We start from the raw sequence: 16247 nt of genomic DNA, 5'->3' as shown, positions 1-16247 counted from the left end.
GAGAAATTAAGGAAACAATTTCATTCACCATTGCAACAAAAAGAATAAAATACTTAGAAATAAACCTACCTAAAGAAACAAAACACTTATATGTAGAGAACTATAAAACACTGATGAAAGAAATAAAAAATGACACAAATAGATGCAGAAATATACCATGTTCATGGATTGGAAGAATCAATATATGAAAATAAGTATACTACCCAAAGCACTCTATAGATTCAATGCAATTCTTATCAAGCTATCAATAGTATTTTTCAGAGAAGTAGAAGAAATAATTTCAAAATTTGTATGGAAATACAAAAAAACCTCAAACAGCCAAAGCAATCTTGAGAAAGAAGAATGGAACTGGAGGAATCAACCTGCCAGACTTCAGACTATACTACAAAGCTACAGTCATCAAGACAGTATGGTACTGGCACAAAGATAGAAGTATACATCAATGGAACAAAATAGAAAGCCCAGAGATAAATCCACACACCCGTGGACACCTTATCTTTGACAAAGGAGGCAAGAATATACAATAGAGAAAAGACAATCTCTTTAACAAGTGGTACTGGGAAACTGGTCAACCACCTGTAAAAGAATGAAACTAGAACACTTTCTAACACCATACACAAAAACAAACTCAAAATGGATTAAAGATCTAAATGTAAGACCAGAAACTATAAAACTCCCAGAGGAAAACTTAGGCAAAACACTCTCTGACATAAATCACAGCAGGATTCTCTCTGACCCACCTGCCAGAGTAATGGAAATAGAAGCAAAAAATAAAAAAAAATGGGACCTAATTAAACTTAAAATATTTTGCACAACGAAGGAAACTATAAGCAAGGTGAAAAGACAGCCTTCAGAATGGGAGAAATAATAGCAAACGAGGCAACTGACAAAGAATCTCAAAAATATATAAGCAGCTCATACAGCTCAATACTGGAAAAATAAACGACCCAATCAAAAAATGGGCCAAAGAACTAAACAGACATTTCTCCAAAGAAGACCTACAGATGGTTAACAAACACATGAAAAGATGCTCAACATCACTCATTATCAGAGAAATGCAAATCAAAACCACTATGAGGTACCATTTCAAGCCAGTCAGAATGGCTGTGATCCAAAAGTCTACAAACAGTAAATGCTGTAAAGGGTGTGGACAAAAAGGAACCCTCTTACACTTTTGGTGGGAATACAAGCTAGTACAGCCACTATGGAGAACAGTGTGGAGATTCCTTAAAAAACTGGAAACAGAACTGCCTTAAGACCCAGCAATCCCACTGCTGGGCATACACACCGAGGAAACCAGAATTGAGAGAGACATGTGTACCCCAATGTTCATCACAGCACTGTTTACAATAGCCAAGACATGGAAGCATGCCGGGGTCCAGCCCCGGTGGATCCAGGGAATTTGAAGCGGGGACGGCATCGGCGAGGATCAGGAAACAACTGCTTAATTAAACATTAATTAAGGATATAAAGAGTAATAGAATAAGGATAGCTCAGTGAGGAAATTCAGTGGAGAAAAGAGGCTGAATAATTCCGCCAGAAGGTGAGAGAAAGAACGACATGGGGAGACCAAGTTTCAGTGAACAAAGCCCGCACTTTATTTTCCAAAGTAGTTTTTATACCTTAAGTTATGCATAGAGGATAATGGGGGAAGGGGTAGAGTCATGCAGCAAGCCAGGCTTTCTTCCTGCAAACTTATCATATGCAAAAGCTTAGGTGATTTGCATCATCTTCTGGCCCGGAGGCCTGTTAACATTTTAAGACCCTTTCTTCAGAAAACTTATTTTTCTCTAAAGGTGATTGGTCAGGAGCCACCCTCCAAAAGCATTGGATAAAGTTGCATTCCTACAGAGCAAAGGTGTGGTGGGCTATAACAAGAAAAAGAATTAACTCAAGGGGCCCAGGTTACAAACATTAAAGCTACTACTTACACCAATTATATTAATCAATACACTGCCAGGGACACAGCAGGTAAGGGATATGGAAACTTAGCAGCAGACATTGGCCCAACAAGTGAAAATCCCTTCACCAATACAATTTCTAATCAATCTTTTAACTGCTCAAGGGAATCTGTATTTAGACAGTTTAGAACATCTCATGCCTCTCACAGTTGCGAGGCTCTGAGCAATCACATGTGGCCGGAAAACCTATTCAGGCAGGCTAGAGGACTTCCAAAGGAGTTTGTAGGTTGAAACACTGTCACATCCAGGAATTATTAACTGGAGCTGTAAGCTAACTCTCTTTTCAGAGAGAGGTAGTGGGGGACAGCCCCCCATAAAGTCAGAGGTGTAGGTGAGAGCACAAAATAGAAAGTAGGCAGACTCTGGTTTTGGGGGTAGATGCTCGAGAATTTCCAGGGGGACTCCTGAGGCTCAATCGCGCCTTTGCGTATGCCGAGCCTCCTTCCTCATGACCTTTGTCATGGGTGGAACTCCTCACGCTGGCTCCCAGCAGTGATAGAATTCCAGTTGAGCTATTCCAGATCCTGAAAGATGATGCTGTGGAAAGTGCTGCACTCAATATGCAATATGCACTTAGTATGCAATATGCTGGCTCCCGGCAGAAGCAAGCTAGATGTCCATTAGGAGACGAATGGATAAGAAAGCTGTGGTACATATACACAATGGAATATTACTCAGCTATTAAAAAGAATACATTTGAATCAATTCTAATGAGGTGGATGAAACTGGAGCCTATTATTCAGCATGAAGTAAGTCAGAAAGAAAAACACCAATACAGTGCATTAAAGCATATATATGGAATTTAGAGAGATGGTAATGGTGACCCTATATGCGAGACAGCAAAAGAGACACAGATATAAAGAAAAGACTTCTGGACTCTGTGGGAGAAGGCTAGGGTGGGATGATTTGAGAGAGTAGCATTGAAACATGTATATGGCCATATCTGAAATAGACAACCAGTCCAAGTTCAATGCATGAAATACGGCACTCAAAGCTGCTGCACTGGGATAACCCAGAGGGATGGGATGGGGTGGGAGGTGGGAGGGAGGATTCAGGATGGGGAACACACGTACACCCATGGCTGATTCATGTCGATGTATGGCAAAAGCCACTACAATATTGTAAAGTAATTATCCTCCAATTAAAATAAATTAATTAAAAAGTAAAATAAAGCTTTAAACAAAAAAAAAAATATAAAAGTGAAATAGATAACATTAATAAGTATGTGGGACAGCACGTGTAAACTGGCGCTGTCTTAGGAGAACCAAGATGTATACCACCCTAGACATAATGCGCTCTAAGCTTTTATTTCAGTTCAGTTCAGTTCAGTTGCTCAGTTGTGTCTGACTCTTTGCGACCCCATGAGCTGCAGCACTCCAGGCCTCCCTGTGTTTACCCAGGGAGAATCCTTGATGTGTCAGAATTAAATAAGTTAAAAATAAACAGTCTCTATTTTAATTCATTTTACTTATGTTGTTAAATTTTTTCAACATTTGCTGGGAACCAAACTGATTTCAAGTGGCCTACACTTCATCATGAATGATAAGAAATGGAAAAATTATTATGATCATATAGGCAATTGGTGTTTGGGGATTTTACAATCAGTGTCAGGGCTTGTTCAGACAACCAAGTCCACAGCATGTAGAAATATGAAATTCTGCGGGGGTGTGGTTTTGAATCACTTGTACCTTTAGGCCGGTATTGGAAGAATGAGTACTTAGTGAGTGAGTTTACCCAATAGGCTTGTATCTCCTACTCAACTCTGCACCTCTTGATTTTTTAAAAAATTTCTTATAAGTCCTGCGAGTTATGGAAAATGCTTCCTTGTGGAAAACTGTGACCACCCAAGTGACAAAAGCTGTAATGAAGGGCTGAAAATATAGCTAACTTGTATTGTGGGTATGGACACAGGAAACATAAAACTCCCCTGAGAAATTAAATTAGGAATAAAGCTAGAAATTATAAACATATTTAAAGCTAGGGCTTACAGGTGGTTTTGGTTTCTTAAACTTTTTTACATTAAAATCAAGTAAAAAGATAAACAGAAAGGTGTCCAAATTAATGACTTACCTAGATTAAAGGATCCAGATGAGGGGTAACTGCAGCTTCATTGCAGAGAACGCAGATACTCAGATGCATGTAGTTGTTTTGTTGCTAAGTCGTGTCTGACTTTTATGACCCCATGGACTATAGCCCAGGTTGAGCTATTTCAAATCCTAAAAGATGATGCTGTGAAGTGCTGCACTCAATATGCCAGAAAATTTGGAAAACTCAGCAGTGCCCACATGACTGGAAAAGGTCTGTTTTCATTCCAGTCCCAAAGAAAGGCAATGCCAAAGAATGCTCAAACTACCACACAATTGCACTGATCTCACATGCTAGGAAAGTAATGTTCTTTCATTAAAATTTCAGTAAAATTCTCCAAGACAGTCTTCAACAGTATGTTAACCATGAAATTCCAGATGTTCAAGCTAGATTTAGAAATGGCAAAGGAACCAGAGATCAAATTGCCAATATCCATTGGATCATCGAAAAAGCAAGAGAGTTCCAGAAAAACATCTACTTCTGCTTTGTTGACTATGCCAAAGCCTTTGTGTGGATCACAACAAACTGTGGAAAATTCTTCAAGAGATGGAAATGCCAGACCACCTGACCTGCCTCCTGAGAAATCTGTATGCAGGTCAAGAAGCAACACTTAGAACCGGACATGGAACAACAGATTGGTTCCAAATCAGGAAACGAGTCCATCAAGGATGTATATTGTCACCCTGCTTATTAAACTTATATGCAGAGTACATCTTGCAAAATACCAGGCTAGATGAAGCACAAGCTGGAATCAAGATTGCCTGGAGAAATATCAATAACCTCAGATATGCAGATGACACCACCCTTATGGCAGAAAGCGAAGAAGAACTAAAGAGCCTCTTGACGAAAGTGAAAGAGGAGAGTGAATAGTTTGGCTTAAAACTCAACATTCAGAAAACTAAGATCATGGCATCTGCTCCCATCATTTCATGGCAAATAAATGGGGAAAGAATGGAAACAGTGAGAGACTTTACTTTTTGGGCTCCAAAATCACTGCAGATGATGACTGCAGCCATGAAATGAAAAGACACTTGCTCCTTGGAAGAAAAACTATGACCAACCTAGACAGCATATTAAAAAGCAGAGACATTACTTTGCCAACAAAGGTCCATCTAGTCAAGGCTATGGTTTTTCCAGTAGTCATGTATGGATGTGAGAGTTGGACTACAAAGAAAGCTGAGCGCTGAAGAATTGATGCTTTTGAACTGTGGTGTTGGAGAAGACTCTTGAGAGTTCTTTGGACTGCAAGGAGATCCAACCAGTCCATCCTAAAGGAAATCAGTTCTGAATATTCATTGGAAGGACTGATGCTGAAGCTGAAACTCCAATACTTTGTCCACCTGATGCCAAGAACTGACTCACTGGAAAAGACCCTGATGCTAGGAAAGGTTGAAAGCAGGATAAGGGGATGACAGAGGATGAGGTGGTTGGATGGCATCACTGACTCGATGGACATAAGTTTGAGTAAATTCTGGGAGTTGGTGATGGACAGAGAAGGCCGACATGCTGCGGTTCACAGGGTCACAGAGTCAGACACGACTGAACAACTGAACTGAACTGGACTATAGCCCTCCAGGCTCCTCTGTCCATGGGATTTCCCAGGCAAGAATACTGAAGTTACCATTTCCTTTTCCAGGGGATTTTCCCAACCCAGGGATCAAATCCGAGTCTCCTACATTGGCAGACGGATTCTTTACTGTCTGAGCCACATGGGAAGCCCCTTCTGATGCATGTTCTGATGACCCAAGCCACCACACAGTGCTACATCTTGACCACAGGTTTAACAAAGACTGACTGACTAGATCGTGTCAGGATAGGAGGCAACCAAACCTGGGACCTTGAACTTAAATGCCTTGCAAGACATGTAGCCTCACTCTTTTGTCCTTATGTTATAGGTTATACAATGAGCAGTCCTGACTGCCATGCACAGTAGGGTAAAGAACATTCCTGTATCAGTATCCAATATGTGGCAGGCCCTGAGAGCCTCTTCTATGTTCAGTGTTGATGTTAGAAGAAATAAAATGTTATTAGTCCCCGGAGGACTTCCTCATACTTCTTTCTTCTTAATAATATACTCTTCCTGGTAATTACTATCATGAATTCTACTCTCACTGGTTATTCTCAAAGATTATATGAAAGAATAATTCACTACTTACATTTTTGTGACTTGCGTTTTGCTCAACATCAAATTCATTAATGTTATTGGGTCTAGCTGTATCTTTCCATTTTGATACTATCTCATTGTATGGATATGCCATAATTTATTGATTCTTCTGTTTGATTGATGTTTGAATTATTTCTAATTTATAACTAGAATAAATGCTACAATGCATATTCTGTTTTTCCTTTTTAAAAAATTTTGTATTGAGGTATACCCGATTAACACACAATATTGTGATAGCTTCAGGTAAATAGTGAAAGGGCTCAGTCATACAAATGCATGTATCCCCTCTCCCCCAAATTCCCCTCTCATCCAGCCTACTGCATAACATTGAGCAGAGTTCCAAGTGCTATATAGTAGGTACTTGTTGGTTATCCATTTAAAATAAAGCAGTGTGTATATGCCCATCCCGAACTCCCTAAGTATACTTTCTATCCATCCTTCCCCCTGGCAAGCTGCTACTTGAAGTCTGTGAGTCTGTTACTGTTTTGTAAGTAAGTTCATTTGTATCACTTCTTTTTAGATTCTGCATATCAGTTCAGTTCAGTTCAGTCGCTCAGACATGTCTGACTCTTTGCGACCCTATGGACTGCAGCACACCAGGTTTCCCTGTCCATCACCAATTCCCAGAGTTCACACAAACTCATGTCAGTGGTGCCATCCAACCATCTCATTCTCTGTCATCCCTTTCTCCTCCCGCCTTCAATCTTTCCCAGCATCAGAGTCTTTTCCAATGAGTCAGTTCTCTGCATCAGGTGGACAAAGTATCAGAGTTTCAGCTTCAGCATCAGTCCTTCCAATGAATATTCAGGACTGATTTCCTTTAGGATGGACTGGTTGGATCTCCTTACAGTCCAACGAACTCTCAAGAGTCTTCTCCAACTCCATAGTTAAAAAGCATCAATTCTTCGGCACTCAGCTTTCTTTATAATCCAACTCTTACATCTTTTCTTTTCTCATTTTTCTTTTGCTTCTCTTCTTTTCACAGCTATTTGTAAGCCTTCCTCAGACAGCCATTTCGCCTTTTTGCATTTTTTTCCCTTGGGGGTGGTCTTGATTACTGCCTCCTGTACAATGTCACAAACCTCCATCCATAGTTCTTCAGGCACTCTATCAGATCGGATCCCTTGAATCTATTTGTCACTTCTACTGTATAGTCATAAGGGATTTGATTTGGGTCACACCTGAATGGTCTAGTGGTTTTCCCTACTTTCTTCCATTTAAGTCTGAATTTTGCAATAAGGAGTTCATGATCTGAGCCACAGTCAGCTCCCGGTCTTGTTTTTGCTGACTTTATAGAGCTTCTTCATCTTTGGCTGCAGAGAATATAATCAATCTGAATTCGGTGATGTCCATGTGTAGTCTTCTCTTGTGTTGTTCGAAGAGGGTGTTTGCTCTGACCAGTGCGTTCTCTTGGCAAAACTCTGTTAACCTTTGGCTTGCTTTGTTTTGTACACCAAGGCCAAATTTACCTGTTACTCCAGGTATCTCTTGACTTCCTACTTTTCCATTCCAGTCCCCTATAATGAAAAGGACATCATTTTTGGGAGGTTAGTTCTAGAACGTCTTGTAGGTCTTCATAGAACCATTCAACTTCAGCTTCTTCAGTATTACTGGTTGGGGCATAGACTTGGATAACTGTGATATTGAATGGAAACGAACAGAGATCATTCTCTTTTTTTTTTGAAATTGCATCCAAGTACTGCATTTCAGACTCTTTTGTTGACCATGATGGCTACTCCATTTCTTCTAATCGATTCTCGCCCACAGGAGTAGATATAATGGTCATCTGAGTTAAATTCACCCATTCCAGTCCATTTTAATTCACTGATTCTTAAAATGTCAGTGTTCACTCTTGCCATCTTCTGTTTGACTGCTTCCAATTTGCCTTGATTCATGGACCTAACATTCCAGGTTCCTTTGCAATATTGGTCTTACAGCATCAGATTTTACTTCCATCACTAGTCACATCCACAACTGGGTATTGTTTTTGCTTTGGCTCCATCTCTTCATTCTTTTTGGAGTTATTTCTTCACTGATCTCCATTAGCATATTGGGTACTTACTGACCTGGGGAGTTCATCTTTCAGTGTCCTATCTTTTTGCCTTTTCATACTGTTCATGGGGTTCTCAAAGCAAGAATACTGAAATGCTTTGCCATTCCCTTCTCCAGTGGACCACTTTTTTCAGAACTCTCTACTCTGACCCATCTGTCTTGGGTGGCCCTACATGGCGTAACTTATAGTTTCATTGAGTTAGACAAGACTGTGGTCCATGTGATCAGATTGGTTAGTTTTCTGTGATTTTTGTTTTCATTCTGTCTGCTCTCTGATGGAGAAGGATAAGAGGCTCATGGAAGCTTCTTGATGGCAGAGACTGACTGAGGAGGAAACTTAATCTTGTTCTGATGGGCGGGGCCATGCTTAGTAAATATTTAATCCAATTTTCTGTTGATGGGTGGGGCTGGGTTCCCTCCTGGTTGTTTGACCTGAGGTCAAACTATGGTTGAGGTAATGAAGATAATGGTGACCTTCTTCAAAAGTTTCCATGCAGGCAATGCTGCACTCAGTGCCCCCAACTCTACAACAGGCCACACCTGACCCACACCTCTGCTGGAGACTCCTGGACACTCAAGGACAAGTCCGGGTCAGTCTCTTGTGGGGTCACTGCTCCTTTCTCCTGGGTCCTGGTGTGCATAAACTTTTGTTTGTGCCCTCCAAGAGTCTGCGTCCCCAGTCCTGTGTAAGTTCTGGCAGCAGGCCTGTGATGGAGTTAATGCTGGGGGAAACAACTCATTGCTGAATGGCCATTGATAGGATAACGTTGGAAACCACCAAAAAAAGATACCCCACGTTCAACAGCAAAAGAGAAGCCCCAGAAAGACTGTAGGAGGGGCAAAATTGCATTTAGAATTATACCCCATCCTGGCCAGAGATGCTCGAAGGGCTCAAACAAACCTTGTCTGCACCAGGACCCAGAGACCCCACAGAAACTGAGCCAGAACTGTGTCTCCTGCAGTGGTATGGGTCAGTAGTGGACTGCTGCAGGGGCAGGGGCTCTGGGTGCAGTAGACCTGGGTATGGCATAAGCCCTCTGGGAGGAGGTCACCATTGACCCCACCATAGATTGTTCATATAAAGGATGTCATATGATATTTCTCCTTCTCTGTCTGACTTACTTCACTCAGTATGACACTCTTGTATGACCATGTTGCTGCAAATGACATTATTTCATTCTTTTTTATGACTGTATAATACTCCACTATATGTATGTACCACATCTTTGGTGGTGGTGGTGGTTTAGTCACTAAGCCGTATCCTACTCTTGCAACCCCTTGGACTATAGCCCGCCAGGCTCCTCTGTCTGTGGGATTCTCCAGGCAAGAATACTGGAATGGGTTGCCATTTCCTTCTCTAATGTCTTCTTTATTTTCTTGCAAAACCTTTTTGTTACACATAAGCATGTATTTCTGTTGAATATATGCCTAAGTATGGAATTGCTTGGTCCTAGGGCAAGGTTATTTTTAAGGAAAAACTGACAAAATATTTTCCACAGTGTCTATACCAATTTATACATATACTTCTTCAAATTCTTTTCCATTGTAGGATATTGAATGAGTGAGTGAGTGAGTGAAGTCACTCAATTGTGTCCGACTCTTTGCGACCCCATGGACTGTAGCCCACCAGGCTCCTCCATCCATGGAATTTTCTTGGCAAGAGTACTGGAGTGGGTTGCCATTTCCTTCTCCAGGAGATCTTCCTGACAATATAGTTCCCTGTGGTGTACAATAGGTCCAGTTTTTTATTTTATGTAAAGTAGTCTGAATATGTTAATCCAAAACTCCTCTTTTATCCCCTACCACATTCCCTTTGGTTACAAACTATAGGTTTGTTTTCTAAGTCTGTGAGTCTATTTCTGTTTCATAAATAAGTTCATTTGTAGTATTTTAAAAGATTCCACGTGTAAGTGATAGCATATGATATTTTTTGTATTATCAATTTTTTGGCCAGTCTTGTATGTGTATAGTTGTAATATTATTGCATTTTTAATTTTCAGTTCAGTTCAGTTCAGTCACTCAGTCGTGTCCGACTCTTTGCGACCCCATGAATCGTAGCACGCCAGGCCTCCCTGTCCATCACCAACTCCCAGAGTTCACTCAGACTCACGTCCATCAAGTCAGTGATGCCATCCAGCCATCTCATCCTCTGTCGTCCCCTTCTCCTCCTGCCCCCAATCCCTCCCAGCATCAGAGTTTTTTTCAATGAGTCAACTCTTCGCATGAGGTGGCCAAAGTACTGGAGTTTCAGCTTTATCATCATTCCTTCCAAAGAAATCCCAGGGCTGATCTCCTTCAGAATGGACTGGTTGGATCTCCTTGCAGTCCAAGGGACTCTCAAGAGTCTTCTCCAACACCACAGTTCACCTTTAAATCTAAGGTTTAGGATCTTTTAAAATACGTATTGTCTATTTGAATATCCTCTTTTGTGAAGTGCCTATTCATGTTTTCTTTATTTTTCTATTGGAATGTGAGTCATCTTTTTTACTGTTAGGAAGTCTTTATAAATTCAAAAAGTGAAACACTAGCTGGTTTTAAGTACAGCGAGTCTTATCTCCCCATCTATGACTTGCTTTTTCACTATTCTAAAGATATTTAAAAAAAAAAAAGATTTTGTTAATTTTAATACAGTTTAATTTGGCAGTCTTTTCTTTTATGGATAGCGCTTTTATTCTGTTTATGATTTTTTTGTAATTCAAATTATGAAATTGTTTCCCAGGACAATCTTCCATGTGCTCCATTGTTTTCTTTAAAAATATTACAACTTGATCTGATAAATAATTTCTTACTTTTACTCAAGAATGTCTTGAATATTCTTTGCCATTTTAGTTTTCATATAAACTTTAACATAAGCTTGTCAATCCCCCCAATAACAGCTTGATTTTTTATTGATGCTGCATTGAAAACAGACCATTTTAAGAAGAAATTACTGATAATGATCCTCATGGTAGAGAGTTATCTAATTCATGAACATGACCATCTTATCCTAAAACTTTCAGAAAATACTAAAATGTATGAGAAGAGCCATGTTTTGTAGTCTCACTACTGAGATGAACACTGTTAGTCTTTATTTTATGCATTTAAAAATCTACTTGAATGATTTATATGTGCACATATATTAAATCTTATATACGTATGTAAGTCCTTTAAAAATTACTCTTAGAATGCTTTTGACTTTATTTTTAGTTCTTACGTATGTTTTTATATTTATTTTAGATATTTCATATTTTTGGTATTATTGCAAATTATATCTATTTTAAAATTTCATTTTCTATTTATTTGCTACTAGTATAAAGAATGTAATATTTAGACATTGCCCTTGTAACCAGTAGTTCTATTGAGTACATTTATTGCCTTGATGATTCGTCCGTATTTTCTTTTGAATCTTTATATGTGCGATTGTCATTTAAAAATAGCAGTATTATTTCCTCTATTCTGAGTCTTTTTTTTTTTTCTTTTCTTTTCTTGCTTTATAACACTTATCAGACACCCAGTGCAATGTTTAATATAGTGACAGTGTTCATCTGCATTCCTGTGTAATTTCTGATCTTATAAAGAAAATTTTCTAACATTTTAACTCGAGAAATTCTGTTCCTGGTTTGCTAATAATTATAGTTTAATTTACTATGAATGGAAGTTGGATTTTATCAAATGCTTTTTCTGAATCAAGTGTGATAATAGTATATTTTTCTTCCTTTATTCTGTTAATGAGGTGAATTACATGGATGGCTTTCAAATGTAGAACCTTCTTTTCATTTCCAGAATAAGCTCAGCCTCTTCATGATAGATCATCCTTGTTATATGTTGCTGAATTTGACAATTTTAAAACGTTTTTTCACCTATTGTTTTAAAATCAGCCTATACTTTTTCTTCTTTTTAATATGTGTGACAGGTTTTGACATCAAGATTATGCTAACTTCATAAAAATGATCTGAAAAGTTCATAAAATGATCTGAAATGAGGTTCATAAAACCTCATAAAATGATCTGAAAAGTTCTCTTTTTCTATTCTCTGGAAAAGTTTAAGTACAATTGGTGGTAATTTTTCTTTAAGTACTCAGTCAATTCATTGGTAAAACCATTTTGGTTTGGATTTTTCTTTGTGAATATGTTTTAAATTATAGATTCAGTTCCCTGATAGTTATATTAGGGTAAAGAATTTTTTCTGTGTCTTCTCATGTCAGTTTTGGTAAAATATTTTTCTAAGAGTTTTTATTTCATCTGAATTTTGATATGTATTAGCATAAATGTTTATAGTATATGACCTGTAACCTCCTTTTTTCATTCTCTATATTGCTTATTTACCCTTTGTATTTCTTAAATTACTTTCACTAGGGTTTTATTGATTTGATTAATCTCTTCAAAAAACATCTTTTAACTGATTGTCTTCACTGTAGTTTTGATTCTTTATTTCTTTCTGCTCTTTATTTCTTTCTGTCTTCTATTATTTTAAAATTTGATTAGCATTTCTTTTTCTAATTTTTTAAGACAGAAGACTGTAGTGTTTATTTTTCAGCATCTTTATTTTCTATTAAGAACTTAATATATGGAAAAAAATGTAAAGCTTATATAAATGATAAGGTGCAATTCTCTTGACCTACATCCTATAGATTTTGCCCCTTTAAAAATCATTCATTTCACAAGCGTTTTATTTCCCTTGTGATTTCTTCTGTGATTCATTGTTTGTTCAGCAGTGTTTTGATTAACCTCCAAAGATGTGGAGATTTTTAGTTACATTTTCAAAGAGCAATTTCTAGTTTAATTCCAGTGTGGTTAGAGAGCATACTCTGACTTCAGTCCTTTGACAATTTTGGAAACTATCTTTGGGGACAGTATAAGATCAATTTTTATAAATAAGTGTTCTGTGTGTCCTTGCCAATAATGTGTTTTTTAGCAGTTTACCAAACATTCATTGGTGTGTGGCTTGCTGCTGTGTTGGTCAAATCTTTCATAGTCATATTGAATTTTGTTTCTTTTAGTCTGATTGACCTTAGTAACAACTGAGAGAAGTTAAAAAAAAAACAACTCTACTTTCTTTGATTAACAAAATTATGTGGGCTTTTTTGGTTCAGTATTCTTTATGGTATTCTTTTTCATCCCTTTAGCTTTAAATGTTTGTATTCTTATATTTTTGAGTTGTTTCTAGATGTAGCATATAGTTGGGTTCAGTGTTTTTAAATATTTTGATGATTAAAAAATTTGGATATTTAGTACATTTAAATTTAGTATAATTACTGATATACATGGTTTTAAATCAACTTTAGCATTCTTTTGGAGAAGGAAATGGCAGTCCACTCCAGTATTCTTGCCTGGAGAATTCCATGGACAGAGGAGCCTGGTGGGCTATAGTCCATGGGGTTGCACAGAGTCAGACATGACTGAGCGACTGACACTTCAGCATTCTTTGTATTTAAAGATGTTTAACTTTTTCTCTTTCCTTGCCGTCTTCAGGATTAATTTTTGTATTATACCCTTTTATCTTCTATTAACTTGTCATTTGTACATCTCTTATTTTACTTTTAATAATTATCCTAGTGACAGTATGTGCCCTTCACTTCTAAATACTTATTTTAAATTTCGTATTTTATCCCTTTCCTGAGAATGTAAGGCCCTTAAAATTCTTTAATATTATTTATTCCCCTTCTTACTTAAACACTATTGTTTTGGTGTGTATGTCAATTAAATATAAATGTTTCATTATTTTTGTTTTTTTGTTATAACTCATTTTGTTAATATTTTCTACTGTTAGTGCTTATGCAGATGAATGGATAAGAAAGCTGTGGTACATATACACAATGGAGTATTACTCAGCCATTAAAAAGAATACATTTGAATCAGTTCTAATGAGGTGGATGAAACTGGAGCCTATTATACAGAGTGAAGTAAGCCAGAAGGAAAAACATAAATACAGTATACTAACGCATATATATGGAATTTAGAAAGATGGTAACGATAACCCTGTATACGAGACAGCAAAAGAGACACTGATGTATAGAACAGTCTTATGGACTCTGTGGGAGAGGGAGAGGGTGGGAAGATTTGGGAGAATGGCATTGAAACATGTGAAATGTCATGTATGAAACGAGATGCCAGTCCAGGTTCAGTGCACGATGCTGGATGCTTGGGGCTGGTGCGCTGGGACGGCCCAGGGGGATGGTATGGGGAGTGGGGAGGGAGGAGGGTTCAGGATGGGGAGCACGTGTATACCTGAAATTTAAAAAAAAAAAAAAAAAAAAAAGTGAGTAAAAAAAAAAAAAACGCACTCTTTTTAATAGCTGAGTGATATTCCATTGTGTATATGTACCACTGCTTTCTTATCCATTCATCTGCTGATGGACAGCTAGGTTCCATGCACAGATCCCTGGAAGTAGTAGAAATGTTCTCCCGGAGCTCAGTTCTTTATCCAGTTTCTTTAATAAAAGCCTGCAAGCCCTAACCTCAGCAGGATGGGGAACACATGTATACCTGTGGTGGATTCATTTTGATGTTTGGCAGAACTAATACAATTATGTAAAGTTTGAGAATAGAATAAAATTAATTAAAAAAAAATAAAATTAAATTAAAAAAAATAAAAACTACAAAACACTGAAAAAAAATTAATTTCCCATTCAGTAATCCTTTATATTACTCTGTATTTCTTATATCTTTGAGCATCTCTCTAGCATAAACTTTTTTATGCCTAGGAAATCTTCATAGTATTCTTTGATTAAAATGCTTCTCTTTTTATTTTTCAAGAAAAATGTTTGCCTTTATATTTATTTTTCAGAGAAAATACTTGCTGGTTATGAAACATTAGTCTGGTAGTTATCATTTCTTTGCTTCTGTCAAAGTTAACTACCAATATTTGTATTTCTTTGGAAATGATATATTTTATTCCTCTACTTTAAATTAAAAAAATTTTTTTACAGCTCACTGTAATGTATTTTAGAGATTTAAGGAATTTGTGTCCATCATGCCTGGGGTTCATTAATTTGTGACTTGATATGTTTTCTCAATTTTGAAGAATTCTTAGCCATTATATTTAAAAATATTATTTCTATTCCATTTTGCATTAACTCTATTTATCTGGGGTTCTAACTACATGTGTATGAGATTTTCCTACTGAATTCTTATTACATTTCTTTGTCTCATTAATTTTGGGTCTTACACTTTTTTGTGTTTTTATCTTAGAAATTTTTTTTGACCCTGTATCAAGGATATTTTCTCTGACATTTCTTACACTTCACAAATCTTTCCTTTCATAAAGTCTTATTTGCTTTCAATTTTATCTTTTTAATTCTTAATATCAATTATTTTCTTTTCCAGTTTTAGGATTTTCAGTTGATTCTTTTTTATTTTCTATGAAAAAAATTCAGTCTTCTGTTTTGTTGAACGTACAATTTACCCTTGAACAACACAGGTTTGAACTGTATAGGTCCCCTTATAAATGAATATTTTTTCAATAAATTTATATACTATATAAATATATTTCCTCTTATGTTATTCTTAAACTTTTCTCTATCTTACTCTTCTGTAAGGATACAGTATATAGTATATATAACATACAAAATATGTGTTAATCAACTGTTTGTTACTGGTAAGGCTTCTCGTCAACAGCAGACTGTTAATAGTTAAGGTTGGTTTTGTTTATTTGTTTGTTTGTTTTTTGTAGTAGTAGTAGTTACGTTTTTGAGGAGTTAAACGTTTAAGTGTGAATTTTCAACTGCACGGGGGGTCAGTGCCCCTAATCTTTGCATTGTTCAAGGATCTACTGTGTGAAGTTAAAGTCTGTGTCTGATAACTCCATTATGAAGGTCTCTTAAGGGTTTATTTCTATAATTTATTGTTTTTCTTGACTTTGTAAAATGTTGCTCACTCTATTTGTAGCTAGTGATTTTTATAGTTGGGTTCAGGATATAGTAGGGGTTCCCTGGTGGCTCAGACGATAAAGAATCTGCCTACAATGTGGAAGACTCAGGTTTGACCCCTGGGCTGGGAAAATCTCCT

Source organism: Bos indicus, chromosome 10, assembly GCF_029378745.1.
Source record: "Bos indicus isolate NIAB-ARS_2022 breed Sahiwal x Tharparkar chromosome 10, NIAB-ARS_B.indTharparkar_mat_pri_1.0, whole genome shotgun sequence".
Taxonomy (NCBI): Eukaryota; Metazoa; Chordata; class Mammalia; order Artiodactyla; family Bovidae; genus Bos; species Bos indicus.
The sequence above is the reverse complement of the archived record's forward strand: the minus strand, read 5'-3'. Positions refer to the sequence as shown.